The 16,903-nt window shown below is 51.2% G+C and overlaps 1 protein-coding gene across 1 annotated transcript in view; it reads right to left on the bottom strand.

The window, feature by feature from the left end:
- Positions 1-14,903, bottom strand: part of LOC105498161 (potassium inwardly rectifying channel subfamily J member 10) — a 32,913-nt gene extending 18,010 nt beyond the window's left edge. Inside the window, exon 1 of the mRNA XM_011770050.2 lies at positions 14,672-14,903. The gene's annotated coding sequence lies outside the window, so the exon portion shown is untranslated. The remainder of the gene's footprint in view (positions 1-14,671) is intronic.
- Positions 14,904-16,903: the final 2,000 nt, after the last annotated feature.

Below are 16,903 nucleotides of genomic sequence, written 5' to 3'. Positions count from 1 at the left end.
AACTTCCCATCATTAAATCCAAGGGCGTCTTCTCAGCCCTTGACCCCAACAGTCTCTGCTGCACTTGAGACTAATGACTGACTGGTCTGTTCTTAACACTCTCTTTTGGCTTTTATTGAGGTGTGGTGGGAATCCACTGATTTTATCCACCTTGATTAGCCATTAAGTAGCTCTGCCATTTCTAGGCTTTGTGATTTGGGGCAAATCACTTAAACGTATGGGTTTCTATTTCCCTTATCTGCAAAAAGGCCTAATAATACAGAGGTGACAGGAGAGTTCCATGCAATCATATGTGTCAGAATGCTGCATGGGTTGTGAACACTACATGTGTGCACAGTCTCACCGTTACTCTTGGACACCATGTTCTTGGGGTTCTCTCTCTACTGCTCTGTTTATTTTGGATCATCTCTCTTGCTGTAATCTCTCCTCTGCACCTTAAGTGTTGGTGTTTCTCAGGAATCCATCCACCCTTGGCTCTCATCCCTGACCACTGTCCTCCATCTTCCTCAACTGTTTCCCTGCTCCGTGGATTCCACATCACTTCTGCCCTGTGTATCCAAGTACTTACAGGCTCCCCCTATCTGGAGCATTCCAATTTTAACATGTTCAGACTCAACGTCCTGTCTCCTCAAAAGAGTCTCTTTTGTGTTTTCCTTCTTGTTCACAGAATTACTCTCCACTAGGTGCACAAGCCTTAGAATTACCCCTGCTTTCTCTCTTCCCCCTCATCTGATTGGTAACTAGGTCCATCAATTCTGCCTTCGCGCCTTCTCTTCATGTCCATTGAGGCTGCCCTAGTTCATTCACCTGAGGTGTTGCAATGGTCTCCTGGTCCTCCTGCAGCCAAACTCACTGTGCTCACCTCAGTCCCTGGCTGCCTCAGTGCACACATTCTGACCCCATCACTTGGCTTTAAATTCTTCAATGAGTTCCCACAGCTTTCGTGATGAAATTCAAACTTCTTGGCAAAATCCTTCAATGTCTGACTCCACCTTACTCTTCACAGCCTCCCCTGGAATATTTTCCCTATGCAGCCCATATTCTAGCCACGTGGAACATAGCCTGTGCTCCACTTGTCTGTCTCCATGTCTTTGCTCAGGCAGCTCGCTCTACCTAGAACACCCTCTCCCTGCTCCCAGACTCCCCTCAAGACTGCTCTCTTCCCTTTCAAATCGTCTTCCTCCTTCAAGGCCCTGCCCCAGTGCCCTCTCCACTGTGGAGCCTTCCCCACCTCCCAGGTAGAAAGAGTTACTCTCCCTCTATGTTCCCAGGACATTTGCCACATCATCCTTTGTTCTTCTCTAGAGATTGTGAGCTCTTTAAAGGCACAGACTGTATCTTAGTCACCTTTGTAAGCTGTTACCTTTAAATTTAACCTAACTGGTTAGTATAGAGGAAGGAATTAGAATCTCTGGGTGATTCTGGGCTAGGAATGTCAACTATACAGCATGTAAGCCACCACTCATCACCCCACCACCCCTTAGCAGATAACACTAATTCATCGCAGTGCTTTTTTTCTGACAACCTCAGAATCATCCTCAATATGGTGATACAGAGAGCCATTTTCAATCAAATGGAGTTAACCCAACAAATGAAACCTATTTCTTATCCTGGCATGTCTGAGTCACAAAGTTCCCTATGTATTCTTCTTTCCTGCTACTTGCCATCCTGTCTGTGTCACTTACTAGCTATGGGAACTTCAGTCAATCTCTTAATCTCTCTAGGGCTCAGCTTCCTCATCTAAGGAGGCAATAAAACCTTCCATTATGTGGTCAGGATTACATGATTTAAAGTATATGAAATCTGTAAGGCCCTTATGCAAATAAAGACACTATTATTATCCTACTTTGCAGATGAATGAAAAATATTGCTGAATTAGGGAAACTAAGGTTCAGAGACATAAAGTCACTTGCTGACATTTATTTAATGGCAAAACCAGACCCCGTGTCTCCATATCCTGTGGGCTTTTCCCTCACATTACCCCTCCACACCCCAGTGGCCTTGATGATGCTCAAGTTACACCATCCCTTCTATCTCCTTTCTCCAGGTGAGTTGTGGAGTAAGATTTACTCTAGCCCCAGAATTGAAGGGGACTTCCAACCCACTATTCTTTATCCCACCTCTGTATAATTCCTCCAAAACCCTCTCAGCCTGCCAAGAGGTGGGCAGGTGTGTGCTGAGGATGCTGAGTAGAGCCAAGTTCCTTAATTACTATCCTTCAGCCTCTCACCCTCTTGTCTGCCCCCAGCCTCAGGGGTATCAGGCAGCTGGCAGCCTTCTCAAGGCCCAGGATGACCAGGGCCCTGGAGATAAGGTTCTTGGGGTGAAGACTACTGAGTTGTCACCTGATCTACCAGAAGAGTTTGAGAAACTAGGGAGGGAATGATGAGACCTATTCCTTGGAGTCCCAGGGCCAAGACAGGGTTCTCCACCTGAGAGAAGAGGGGCAGGCTGACCAGATCCCAGCTGAATTGCCCTTCTCTGTACACTTTCCTGTCTTTGAACTTGAAGTGGTGTTGGCTGGAAATGAGGGGAGGCTTGGACCTCATTTGGTGGAGGGCCCAAGAGGTAGTGGCGGGTAGGGGAGGCAGAAGAGCTACTCCCCATTGTGAGAGCACCCCCAGGGCCGGCTCCTGTAGAGGTTTTTTCATCAGCTCCACGCCTTCCAGGAAGGACCATCTCCATCTTCCCAAACAGAGAACCTTTTCTGGACTGCTTCTTAATCTGTATTTTGTTCATCCTTTATCCTTCTCAGTCCCTGCTATTTCTTGACTTAAAAGAGCCTGTAGGATTGATGTTCTACATCACTTTTCCTCCTTCAGGCCCCCTTTTCCATGTGCCACCCACTTCATCTTCGGAAGTCCTTCCTCTGAGCTTCCCATTGAAGTTTCAACGTTTGGACACTTGGGGGCACTGAGTCAGGCTCCTTGGCAGTCTTCTCTCTAGTTTCCCTAGCTCTTTTCTGCAGGCTGCGCTCAGCCCCACCCTGTCAACACTCTCCCTACTCTCTACAATGAGAGGGGCAGATGGGGAAACTGAGGCCCACAGTGGGAGTGCTTAGTAGGAGTGCCTCAGTGATAGAAATCCAGAGTCTTTTGTGGAAGGTACATCTCTCTCTAGTGGTGGGAAAGGACAGAGGCAGAAAACTTCAGGCCGAAGCCAAAACTTGTCCAGAGGCAGACAACTCTGAACTTAAAGCTTCTCCCTGCACTGGCCAGATCGTCCTAGGGAAGCCCAATGCTTCCTTGTGCTCGTGTGACCAAGGAGAAGAGAAATTAGTCTTGGGAGAAAGGATGATCGAAAAGTAGGAAAAAGAGGAGGGGAAGTGGAGGGACCCTATCTCTGAAGCCCTTAGAATTACAGGTGTAACAGAGTCCTGTATGACCTCCCTAGCATCAGTGTTGTCTATCTGTACGCCCCCACTTCACGCATGCACCATGTCCCCAGCCACACGAAACCTCTCAGTTCTTGAACAGACCAAGCTTTATTTTTAGCAAATAATGGGGCCTCTTCCATGGAACACTGTTCCTCTCCCACTTTGCTTAATTTCTCCTCCCCTTTAGGCCTCAGCTTAGATGTCACTTTCTCTGGAAAGCCTTTCTGGATGCCCCCACCCGCAACATGGGCTGCCATCCTCTGTGTTCCCACAGTACCATGAACTTCCTACCTCAGGCTTTACAGTGCACCAGGCATCGTGCTGGGTGCTCCATGCCATGCTTCATCCTAGCCTCCCTAGGAGGGCAATAGCATTGCCCTCAGATGAACGGGTGGAAACTAGACTTACACGGGTTAACTAACTTGCCCAGGAGGACTGCTCATAAGGAGTGCACTGCAAGTCGAACCCAGGCCTGCTTGAACCTGCTTAAAGTCTGGGCTTCTCAACTTGCCATTGGACCATGTCACAGAGTGTTCATGCTGGGAGGCCCTCTGTGGTCATCACATATAATCCCCACATTTTACTAAAGAGGAAGCCAAGGCCTAGAAAAGCTGGGTAACTTTCCCAAGATCACACTGCTAGCTGGTAGCTCATGTTATTTTACATCAGAATCACAGCAACAACCCTGGCCTTCTTCTTCATCTCAACTTCTGTTTTCCTACAAGATCCTTTTCCTCACCCTGGGGTCCCAAAGTGCCAGCTTCTGTGGAGCCAGCCTTGGATCACTATCCACAGAAGCTCTTCCCCAGCCAACCCAGCCACAGCCCATTATCTTCAATCTGGCCCTCCCACCTAGTAGGTCTCAGGGTCTCCCTCATCCCTGCAGTAGCTGGCCCAACAAGAAGAGTTGGAATAAGCCACAAATAGTGAGGTCCACAAGGAGGAGGCATTCAGTGATGCTCTTACTGGGCTCTGTGGAAATGATAAAGGGATTCCTTTGAGGCCACTGGAAACCCCATAGGGGCTCTGAGAGTCATTGGAACTATCTTCCAGGCCACTCAAGCTTTGTTCAGTAGGTGACTAAAGGGGGACTTTTCCTTCTCATCAGAGCAATGAGTTATCCACCTCTTTCTATCCCTCCCCTTATGCCCAGGGAATTCTTCCAATTAAGTCAAAATTTACCTGTTGGTATCTGAGCAATTTCTTCTTATTTGTACCCTTGATGGGGCTGGAGACCCAGAGGTACTCTGTACCTGTCATTCATATTCAGAGAATTGAGCCTCTTTCCCTGACAGGTGTCCTCTCAGCTCCCTTTCCTTCTTGGGGCTCCTGTTTCCTGCATGAAGACCAGCCTCTGACCCTCACTCAGAGAAGTCTAGGGAGCTCACCACCACTCTGGGAGGCAATCTTTCAACTTTTTACTTATTCCTTATTCACATTCCTCCCTTAAGAAGGAGGATGGGGTAGGGATGGCATGAGGACGCTGACTAGATACAGAACTAGATTCAGAGATGAGTGTCTCCCTGTCCTCTGTCTCGTATAGTAACTAACTGCCCGAGCACAGCAGGGAAAGCTGAAGTTATACATTGGGAAGTTCTCTTTCTCCAGTAGGAAACATTTGGAGGCAAAAGAATCATGCCAGAGTATAAGGGCTGGGAGAGGCGTGTTCCTGCACAAAGGAAGATGGATGAGGCAGCTTAAGGAGAATCCAGTAGCCAGAGGAGAAGCATTCTAGATGAGGGGAAGGGAGAAGGATAGAAGGGCCCTGAGGTTCTCCCATACAATTGTGATGTGAGGAAACATCATGGAGATTAGCACTCAATATAATATTTGCTGATGACCAAACCAATATCAGCTTACTTCTCTATCTAACAGAGTTTCTGCAACCATGACCCCATCCACCCTCCCAGGCCCCAGCACACCACTGTGCAGTCAGCCCTCAAGTCTCTGGGATCCCAATGGGCCTTCCTGTCTTCCCTTTTTAGGGCATCTGCTCCCGACTGCTAGAAGATGCTGTGGACCAGAATAGCAGGCGAGCCATAGATACAGCCTACAGATTCTCATGCAGACATAGGGTAACAACTGGGAAGGCCAGTGCTAGGCAGCATGAAGGACTTATAATTGATAGAAATCCCCAACTCCAAACCCTAGCTAAGAAGGCTGTGGGGTTACTTTCCAGTGATCCAGAGTTTGTAGCAGAAGTGGGGCTGGTAGGAAGGTGAGCAGTGAAAGGAGGTAGGCTCACTCTGCCTAGGGGTAGTGCAAGGGTCAAGGTGACTTTCGGAGGTTCTTTCTAGACCCAGACGCCCACTTAAGGCTCCTAGACCTGTTCTCACCACCCCTTCCCCTCACCATGCCCCCACTCCTTCCCAAAAAAGGTGGCTAAAAGAAAGCTCGGTTGGAATTGTAGATAGGGTTGGGGGTGGGGTCATCTAAGCAAAACCAAGAGACAAATAGTTGGGGGAAAAAAACACAAAAAAGCTAGAGGCGAGAGACCTCCATTCTAGTCCCAGCCTTGCCACCAGCTGCCTGGACACCATCATCTCACCTCTCAGAGCCTTTCTGGGAAAATGATAACTGTTCCGTCTACCTCCCAGGGCCAGGAAGGGCTAGGAAATACCTATGTGCCCTGGGCAAAGGCAAAGACAGACACACTGGACCTGTGCCAGCAAGGCCAGGTGGGGCTTTCATTGTTCACATAGAGCTCAGTCCAGGGTACTAGACTCAGCTCTGGGGTAGGGGGCCTGCCCACCTAACTGTCTCCATGGTTGGAGCAGGAATGGGAGCCATGCTTAGAGTGCAGCAGAGGCTGTGTCCATGGTTAACGTATAAGCAGGTGCGGTCTGGGGCAGCAGGACATTTTCAGCCCCAGGGCCACATTCTTAAGGTCACAACAAGTGCAAACTTGTTATAACCTGTGTCAGAGCAGCAGAGGGCAGCAAGGGCATGGGGGGGAGGGACACGGTGCTGAGATGCCTGCGGCCGTGGAGGGGTGCAAAAGGGAAGGGGGTGGGGTGGGGGGAGGGTGGGTGTGCAGGTGCATATGCCAGGGGGTGGTGGTGTGGACGTGCGGTCTGTGTGCTGGGCTCAGTGTGTTGTGTCTGGGCACATCCATTTGGGTGTGTGTTGGGAGCCGTGTGTGGGGCCGCATAGATGAGTGTATGCCTGTGTGTCTCTGCATATATGAGCCTCGGGGAGTCCTGTGGTGGGAGGAGGAGAGGTGGCAGCCACAGGCCCAGGCTGGGCATATGGAACCAAGGAGTGGGCAGGCTCTGAGCGCCCCTTCCCCTTCTCAGGCCTCACAGAACCTGCATTCCAACTCCCCCACAGACTGCCCCTGCCCCTGTGAGCCTAGGGCCTCTCCCCTCTGTGTGCCCTCTGCAGCCTGCCCTGTCAAATGCCCATCTCCCCAGCCTGCCCAGAGAGTGGGGGGGTTGCCTCCTGCCCATCCCCCCTGGCCCAGGGCCCACTCCCCCGTGCTCTCTGGGCCCTCCGGACACTGGGGCAAAGGGGGGGTGGTGGGGGAGGCTCTGAAAGCAGGTGACTGTTTGGGGGAACTAGGGGACAGAGCCCCCATTGTGCCTGCCCCGGAGCCGCCTCAATGGAGCTCCCTGGCACAAAGGGGCTTTGACAATGGGCAGGACATTAGTATGCAGAGCCAGCCCCTCAGCCCTCTCCCTGTCCCACAGCCCAGGGGCGGGAGCTGGGGGACTGCTGGTAGAGGGTGAGGGGGGCCCAGAACTGAGACTGAGGCGATCTTGGCCCACAGGGGCTCCCCTGGGGGCACTGCCCAGGAGACAGGGGAGGAGACTAGACTAGGGCCTCCAAACCTGCCACTCGCCAGAAAGGACTTTCCAAATGGAAAAAGCCACAGGGACTGGTAGGAGTGGAGGGGGAGGGGCTGCGGGATGCCAGGCCCCTTGGTCCCAGGCTGGGCTCTAGAAAGAAGTGGGTGGGCAGTCTGAGTCCTCCCACGTTTTGCCTCAGTTTTACCATCTATGCAAAGGAATTGTGTGGGCAGGAGAAGAAAAACGGAGTAATACATAGCAAGTTCTCCAACCCCAGCAGAAAGGGCATGTGCTCAGGGTTTGGGATCTTTGGGGTTCTACTTACTTGGGGTGCCACCTTCTTTGAGATCTCCATCTGCTGTGGTTCTGGAGGCTGAAGAAGCTACTACAGGGGAAGCAGGGGTTAGGGACAAGAGTCACCTCCCACCTGTGCTCTTCCAGGGAATTCAGCCTGAACTAATGAAGGTGGTGCTGGAAACCCAGCTCAGGGCAATTTGGTTGAAGGATCAATGAGCCAGGACTAGCTCTTCCCAGTACGTGTCTATCTCCCCATCTGCCTCCTCCTGTTCTGTAGTCTGTGGGGAGAGGCTTCCCTTCTCCTGCCCAGGGAACCCAAGCAGGCACCCCTATCCTCATTAATGCCCTTAGCACCACCAACTGCCCTTTTCAAGGCACCATGTTGTGATTTGTGGGGCCTCAGCACAAAGGGCAGGGCCAGAAGGTGCGATCTGGGGAGAGGCTCCTGGGCCTTGGGTGGTGGGACAGCTGAGAGGAGGGCAGTGAGCGGAACTGAGCACCTCATGAAAAGCAGGGTCGCCCAATCACAGACTTCCTGCGAGCCCCAGGAAGAGAAGGCCGGGGGCATTTTGCAGAACTGCTCCCCACAAGGAAAGTCAAAACAATCTCTGGCCTTGAGAATGTCTTCCTGGCTTTCTTTCTCCTCTTTTCAGATGCTGTCAGTGTCGGAAGTTCTCCCTGCTATCTGCCCTCAAGGCTTCCCACTGTACTGCCCTGGTCCTGGGCTCACCTGAGATTGCTGGGAAAAGAAAGGTAAGGTCTGCTTCCTTCCCCGTCTCAGGACCCTACTCCTCCACTCTCCACAAAAAAATTCTGGCGGGGAGAGCAGAGATAGAGCTAGGCTTCAGAACTCCTGGGTTCAGGGCCCAGCAACCCTGTCCACCCTCTCTGGGAACTTGCACAAGTCACTTTCGCTCTCTGGGCTGAGCTCGTCTGTGTAGCATTGGATGGATCTCCTCTGCAGCTCCCTGTCTTCAGGACAATGCGCAGTGGATTCAGGGGCAAGACTCCGGAATGTAATGACATCTCATATCATTGAGCACTACACTGAGCCCTTTCCTATTAGGTCATTTAATTCTCAGCAACTCTAAAAGTGGGTGCTTTTTAAAGCCCCACTTTACAGATGAGAAAACTGAAGCACAGAGATATTAATAATTTGCCCAAGGCCACGTAGCTGGTGAGTAGTAGAACAGAGGTAGAACTTACATGATGAACCACTACCCCATAATACCTCCCTAGTGAGAACATTCAAAAGACCATGGCAGCTGAAGGAAATCAGCCAGGACATTCAAATTGGCCCAGGTTTTTGAACCTGTCTTCTGAGGTTCCTCTAGACTAGCAGTTCTCAAAGTATGCTCCCTGGACCCTTTTGAAGGGTTCCTGAGGGTTCCTGAGACCCTTCTGGAGGCTCTACAAAGTCAAACCTGTCTTCGTAATAACGCTAACAATACAGTATTTGCCCTTTTCACTTTCATTATTTCATAGTGTTCAGCAGAGTTTTCCAGAAGCTACATGACATATGATATTGCAACATACTAAATGCAGCAGCAGATGAGAAACCAACTGTCTTTGATTAAGCCAAACATTTAAAAAGATTTGTGAAAATATAAGACAATGTCACTCTTCTTATTAATTTTTTGTGTGTTTACTTTGGAAAATACAGCTGTTTTTCATTAAAAATACATCATTTTGTTAACATGCAATAGTTAATAATTATTTCATGTGTCCCAGTGTTCATTTCTAACATAGTACATATTCATAAATAGAACCCACACAAACCAAAGCTCTTTGGAGTCTTCAGTAATTTTTTAGAATGTAAAGTGGTCCTGAAGTCAAAAAGTTTAAGAACCAGTGCTCTAGACTTTAACACACTCACCCTCCCCTCTTACCAGTTGCCCATATCTTTTTTATCACAGGGTCAACCAGGAGGTTTAGACATGTGGAGAAGGAGTGTGCCTGGCTCTACCAGTTGGAACTGGGATCAGAGGTGGAGCTGAGGAGGCTGGTCCAGGGAGAATGCCACACTAAGAGGTCAGACCTATACCCCACTTGGGAGGTGACCCCACGTGTCTCCCACCTTGCAAGCCCCTGCTCAGAGGCACGCTCAGGACAATGGGGCTGCCTCAGACTAGACTCTGAACCTTTATCCCCCTTTTTCACTCCAGACGCTGCTGCTGACAAGCCCAGCATCGGGCTGGAGTCAGAGCGCCGTGGCGAGGGGAGAAAGGCTGTCTGGGGCCTACAGACCTGCATTTGTGTGTGGGGGGGGGCGTGGAGCAACAATGCTTAGAAGACTATAAATTGGGTGTTCTAAGGCTTGTAATCTTAGGGTGAAGCCTTGTCTACAGGATGGGGTCGTTGGTAGGAGAGGGGTTTCTCTTGAGGTCTCCTATAGAATTAGATAGTAGGATCCTATACACAACCTGCTGCAGGATGCTCACATCACCCTCCAAAGTCAGGCTCCTCCCCCAAGAATAAGCAATCAGAAATGTGTCGTACCTAGAGTCAAACTGGACAGTAGCTACTTTGTGTCTTAGAAGCCAGGCCCTTTGCTGGGTGCCAGAGGGTCCAGAGAGAGAAGAGATGCTTTTGCCAATCTGACAGAGACACAGACCCTACCCTAGAGGAAAGCCCCGGCTAATGAGGGAGACAAGATGTCTCCTCCAACATCGCCATGCATGGGGAACCCTGGGCCGAGTCGCAGATGCAAGTGACAAGCAAGATGGCAGAGCAGAGAGGGAAACAGGAGAATAGAGGTCTGCGGGAGGGGTGAGACTTGGAATGGCCTTTGTGAGGGCCCAGAGTGCGGGGAGGAGCATGGCTCAGAGACTGCCTGGGATATGCTCCCCAGGAACAGGGTCTGAGGAGTGCAGTTCACAAGATGTGGGGCTGGAGGGGATGGGAGAAAGACAGAAAGTCTCTTGAAGACCGTGATTGGGAAATTTTTATCCAGTGCCAATGGATGTGTCTGGGTAGGGAAAAGACAAGATAAAATTGATGCTTCATAATGATAATTCCAGTGATAATTTCGTTATAGGGTACAGGGAAGGAATCGAGGAGAGAGGGGGCTGGAGTCAGAGAGGTCATTAAGGAGGCTGCTGTGGGCATCCAGGCTGATGGGATGAACAGGCCAATCAGGAGACACAAGAAGAGGAGGGCACATAAATCTGAGAGAAGTTGTGGGGGCAAACCTGGGCTGGGAGAGGGAGAGGCAGGATGAGGAAGAAAAGAGTGATAGGCAGGGCCATGGGACTAGGAATGAGATGTGGGGGTTGTCTTTGACCGGCAGAAGTCTTTGACAGAAGTCTTTGACTGAAAGAGAAGTTGCTGAGAATGGGAAAAGAGACTATTTGGTGAAAGCTCAACAGCTCAGTTCTCATTTATTGAATCTGAAGACAGGACATCTGCTTGGCAAAAACTTGTGGAAAACAGGGGCTGTCGGTGTGGAGACCCCACCTCAAGCAAGGCCCAGCCTATTGGAATCAAGGGAGGAACTTCATCTGAAACTACTTGATACTTCTTCTACCTTTTCAAACTCCAGAAGGGTGGGAAGAAAAAACCTAGGACAGAATCTCAAAACAAAACCAAACCCACAACAAAGGGCTGGGACAAATCCTAGGAACCAGGAAAGATGACAGAGTAGAAAACGTTAGAGTGGTGGGAGAAACGTAATGGCCCACAACTCCACTTTTTACAGACTAAGGACCATTCCAAGCCCTTTATAATAGTCACTGTGCATCCTCACAGCAGTTATGAGCCCTATTGTGAGGATGAGACTTCTTTAGCTACTAAGTGGTAAACTAGGACTGAATCCCACAAAGTCGGACTCCAAGGCTGTGCTCTTAACCATAGCGCCTGCTGTCTCTCAGAGCGGAAAGTAACCCTGGAACAGCAAGAGAGAGGTGCAACAGTCACCCAGGAGAGGCCCCTGACAGTTGTCACAATAATCCCTGTGCTCTGAGCTCCATCACTCCTCTTGGAAGCTTTAAGGATGGGCTTCTTTGTTTGGGGATTTAGTTGGTGGGTTTTGTTTTGGTTTGGTTTGGTTTCTTGGTCCAGAAAGTGGTCTCTCTTTCCTTCCCAGTCTCCATTTCAAATGTCTTTCCTTTTTGGGATGTGCTTCCTGAGATCTAACCTAAGTCCTTCCAGCTACAGCCACAATCCTTTCCCCAGGTCTTCTGCCGTCGGAAAAGTTGCACAATGGCCACGTATACGCTTTCTGTGCTGCACCTTGTTGGAGGCTGGAGGTCTGATTCAGTCCCCTCTAGCTCCTGCTTCTCCAACCTCCTTCTCCATGCCACAAAGTTCTGTTCTTACTTCTCTCTCACATTCCAGAGCCAGTCCCTCCCTTCCCCCACTACCTCAAATCCAGGCTCCAAGCTGGCAGACACCCACGGGAGGGCATTTCCCACAATCCCTTTCTCTTTGCCCTTTCAAGGTTCTGATGGGGGAGGGGAGGAAGAGGGGCCACCAGATGCACTCTCTCCATAAAGAATGGTGGCAAACATGTAGGCTAAACTCAGAAGAGGGAAGAAAAGCATTGAACTCAGCCTGCCAAAGTCTGAGGTGACATGGCAAACTCATTCCCAGGAGCTGCCCAGCCAACCACCCATCATTGGGTGCTAGAACACTTCGATTTTAAATCTCCCTTTCCTCTCCAATCTTTCTGTAGTTTCTTCTCAATGATGTGCCTTGGCTGATTCCTTCTCTGCCCCCTTCCAGGGCCCCACTGCTATCCTGGACAGTTTGGCCTCAGCCTGGACAGTAGCACTGACCAGTCAGGCAAGAGAAGAATCTAGGCCGAGGAAGGGAGGGACAGTGGAGGTTTTCTTCTTCCGTCCTAAATAACCTGTGGCAGGAAAGTTTAGGGACTCCATTGCCCAGTGTCTCTTTTCCTCCTGACCAATGGCAGGAGGCTCGGCCTATCTTTCCATCTTGTGTGCAGAAACCAAGCATTTTACTAGGAGGCTCAGGAGTATCCTTTGAGGAAACGGATCTTTCTGCATGACCCACCCGCTAGAGCTTTAAATGCCCATCCCACCAATCACAGAATGACTCCAGAGGACTTCATCTGAGCCCACTGTGATCCAAGTGTCCCAGCCTCTCTGGTCCCCAGGAAGGTCAAGGGAAGGAAGGTCCCTGGGTCCTCTGCCAGTCACTTCCTTGTAGCTCACGCCAACCAAGCTGGAGCTGTAAATGAGCTTATGCACAGTGATGCAGGTGGGAGGGAGCTAGAATGTGGTTCCATGGGGCATATGGAGGAGGTGGGGGATACCAACGTGCAGATCACTAATCCCCTCACACAAACATATGCACCCATAGACTGGATGTGGGTCAGATGTTGGGGGAGACGGATTTTTTTTTCCTCAGGGTAAGGGATAGCAGAGGGGTTCTGCATTAGAGCCACAGAGGGACTGGAACCATAACCCTGCTACCCCTGCCACTCCCATTCCCCACCCACCCTCCATCAGTGGAGTCATTGCCATTTGATATCCGCTGAGACAACTTGGCTGCTCAGGCTCTGGGTGGGGGGTGGGGGGATGGCTCAGAAAACAGCAGCTCCTTTCAGGACCCAGGTTGGCAAGGGCTTTGGGAGGCTGGACTGGCCCAGATCACCCCCCAACACACTCTCCCTCCCTTCCTCCCTTGCCACCACCACCAAAGGACTTGGGGGAGGCAGCGGGGAAAGGAGTTGGCACTGCCTGGGCCGTGCCTATTGCCTCCGCAATCCAGCCCTGGACCCTCTCCCTGGCATGATGCCTTCCGTCCCCCTCCTCCCTCATTTCTTCCTCCCTAAAGAACCAGTTATGAGTCAGGATGCCTGGTTCCTTACAAACTTGGTCCCCCATACCCAGTCTACCCCCAGAGAAAGGTACAAGCCCTACCACTTGGCACAGGATGGTACCCACCATCATGCCAGGAATATGTTCAAAAATCCTTGGAGATTAGGGAGAGAGTTTCAGGATGAAACTAAATTGAACTCAGTGGCGGCTGCTCACCCCTCCTGGGGCTGATTTCATGACAACCACTCCAGGCCCTCCTCAGCACCCTTAAACAAGGCCATCTCTCACACGGGGGCCCTAAATCTCCTGTCATTATCTCCCTCTCACCCAGACAGCCTAAAGCAATCCCAGTGGGGAGAAAAGAAATTCAAACACCACAGCAAGAGCAGACTGGCCAAACATCTTTAGTCAGAATTTGTATTGGTAAGCAACAGAAGCAGGCTTTAAGCACTGACCTATTCGGGGTCCAAATCTGCACCAGCTTCTTCACCATCTCCACTTCCCCATCTGCCTCACCCTGCCTGGGGCACTCACTGGAATTAAACCTCAAGACACCAGAACCCACCCCCACTTTTTCCCAGTGTTGTCCTTCTACCCATTCCTGGTAGAAGGATTCTTTTTTCTCCTCCCCCAAATCAGGAAGTTCCATCCTTCATGTCTTCCGTAACACAGGTGCCCCAGGTTAGTTCTGGTGAGAGGAGGGATGGAATGGGAAGGGGCATCTCCGTCTGGAGGGTGAGTTTATAGAACCCAATCTGCCCTTCTCACTCTAGCAGAAGTGGCCTCGCTCCTTTCCTTCTGGAAATCTCAGTCTGAAACAGCTGGGGTGAGGGTGAGGGGCAATGAGGAGGGATGTCTTAAAATGGGAGCCACTCAGAATGGAAGGAAGAGATTGGGTGGGCAGGGGTCTGGAGCACACCAGGCTTTGGTGTCTCCCCGGTCTAAGCTGCCAGTATCTGTTTCTCTCCCCATGTAGGAACTAGCGATCATGGGTGTCACTATGTGATTGTCACTGTATGGGGAGTGGGGGAGGGGCTGGGGATGGGAGTAACCTGTCCATATGGGGAGGAAGGCGCACTGTCTGCTGTGCCTGTGTATGGGGCGCCAGGTGATGTGTGATTGTCACTGTATTAACTAGAGGAGCGGGGATGCAACTGGTGGTCTGCCCAGTGGGAGGGGGCATCGGGAAAGCCCCTTCCTTAGATGAAAGGGCTGAGGTGACCAGCCTGGCTAGTGTCCTCGTGGGGAGCCCTTCCCAGGAGGCTCAGTTTGGGACTGCCCAAGGCGGGAGGCAGGAGAACAAGACGGTACCGCTGAGGCCAGGCAGGGTAGGGACTGAGGAGCTGGGACCCCGATGTCTCTGGAGAGTTAGGGGGACAGGACCCGGCCGGGGCGGCAGAACTCCTTCATCAGGGCCAGGGTCTTACCTTGGGTCCGAGGTGGAGTGGCCCCTTGGATGGGCCGCGGGGCAGCGGGACAGATGGACTGACGGGGCGGACAGGAGTAAGGAGCAGAGCTGTGCGACGGTCCTGGCCAGGACTCTTAAACCCGGAGCTGGGATCAGATAAGGGCTTGTCCAGGGGCCGGGGCCGGGGTCGGGCCGGCCGGGGGCAGAGCTGGGCCGGGCCGGGCCGCCCCCTCCCTCCGCAGCGCCGGAGCCAAACTTTGTGTGAATGGAGGGGCCCGGAGGGGGGCCGGGCAGGCGGGGGCGGGGGGCTCCGGACGGACCAATGGGAGAGTGGAGCGCCAGGCTCGAGCCGCCGGGATTGGAGGGGCTTGGGCAGGGGGCGGGGCGTGCGGGGCAAGGAAGCGGAGACCCAGACAGCTGCAGGCGCAGAGAGAAATACCCAAAGACAGAGACCCAGACAGACCCGGGGAGAAAGAGAGATGAAGAGACGATACGCGACGCGATAGGAGCTGAGCTGGCAGGGTGACAGGGGAAGGGAGAAGGAAGAAAAGGGAGGCGGTCTTGTCAGAGATGGGTTACGAGAGCTGGAGCCGGGGGGCGGGACTGGGGCCGAGTTAATGAAGTGGAAATAAATTCAGTACCCGCCCAGTGGCCCTGCAGGCAGCGCCGAAGGCGGCGCCTGGAAGTGAGATTGGGGCGGAGTAGGCCTGGGCTCCCTGGGCCACAGGACTGTATCTTTGGGCACAATTCCCGTGTTGTTCACCGTTTCCTAAGTCCCAGGTGCGGTGCTGGGTGCGAGATGCATAGCACACCGTGCCCACCTGCAGCGGCTTTCTCTGCAAGGAAAGATAAGGCCGGAACCCGCAGCTAAGTGCGGGAGGTACTGAAGGCTGCGAAAGGGAGAGGTCATTCTGCTCAAAGGGCTCCTAGCAGATGTGGGAGGAAAGAGGTAACATCTGATTAAGGTCCCAAAGGAAGCAGAAGATTCAGGTGCTGAGAGATGGTCCCCAGGACTCTGTTCCATTTAAGGCAGAGGGAACGTCCTGGGGAGACGTGAAAATACAAGTTCATTTGGGAAACAGCATCAAACTGTCCCATTTACTAGATTAGAGTGCAGGGTGATGGTTCTCAACCCTTTCATCACCAGAGACTTCTTTAATTTCCTGAATCTATGTTTTGAGAGGTTTTAATTCACCCCCACCCCCAGCATTTATTAAAGAAGAATATAATTATTTCCTCATTCCTGATCATCATAAGCATTTAACTGCTAATCAATAACCAGTGTTACTATACTGAGTTGCTATAAATTCAGGTAAAAAAGGAAAGAAACTAGGAATGTAGCTTAGTTTAACCGCTAAAAGTCATAAGATAAGTAAATGTCCATTCAAGTAGCCTCATTGGAGAAGCTGGAAGGACTGGACTAAAGGTTAGGCACCATAGGCAGTGTTTGTGTTAGGGGAGCACCTGGAAAAAACACAGAGTTGTGCTGATTTGTGGTCAGGCCAGAGTTTCTGTAGGCAATGGAGAGCAATTGAAGGTTCTTGGGAAGGACGGGGTAGGAGAAAGCTATGGAATTTTAGGAAAATTAATCTGGAGGTGACAAAATAGTTTGAACCAAGGGGTTATAGTAGGCAAGTAGACTAGATAGAAAACAATTGCAATAATATAAGCATGAAGAGATGAGAGCCCAAGTCGGCGTGGCAGTGGTGAAAAGTGGAACACAGAAAATGAATTGGAGTACAGAAAAACCAAAAGAAAATGAAAAACTTTGAAGCCAACTGGACATGATGAGCAAAAGAGGGAAGCTGCAGAGATCATACTAGAGTCTCAAGTCAAGTGATCAGAACTGCGAGGTCATTCATGGGCATAGGGGAACCTGCGGGGTGGATCACACCTGGTGAGGAGATTGAGGTGGGGAAAGAGGAAGTGATGAGTTCAGAGCTGGAATCTGTGGAGAGAGGTCAGAACCAGAGAGAGAAAGGAGGTCACTGCTGCCAGGGCAGGGTGAGTTGAAGCCATGAGAACAGAGTAGCTCCCAACAAATACTGCACAGAGAAATGAGAGCCTGGCACAGAGAGTGAGGAATACCTATGTTTAGGGGATGGGAAGAAGAAGGACCCCCAAAGAGTGAAAGAGAATCCACCAGACAGGCAGGAAGGAGACAAAGAAAGTGAGATGTCATGGATCCAAGGAAGGAGAAACTGTTAAGGAGGAGGTTCTAACAGTGCCAACAGGTACAGAGAGAAGAGGC

This window comes from Macaca nemestrina, chromosome 1 (genome assembly GCF_043159975.1).
Source record: "Macaca nemestrina isolate mMacNem1 chromosome 1, mMacNem.hap1, whole genome shotgun sequence".
NCBI classification, from domain to species: domain Eukaryota; kingdom Metazoa; phylum Chordata; class Mammalia; order Primates; family Cercopithecidae; genus Macaca; species Macaca nemestrina.
The sequence above is the reverse complement of the archived record's forward strand: the minus strand, read 5'-3'. Positions and strand labels throughout refer to the sequence as shown.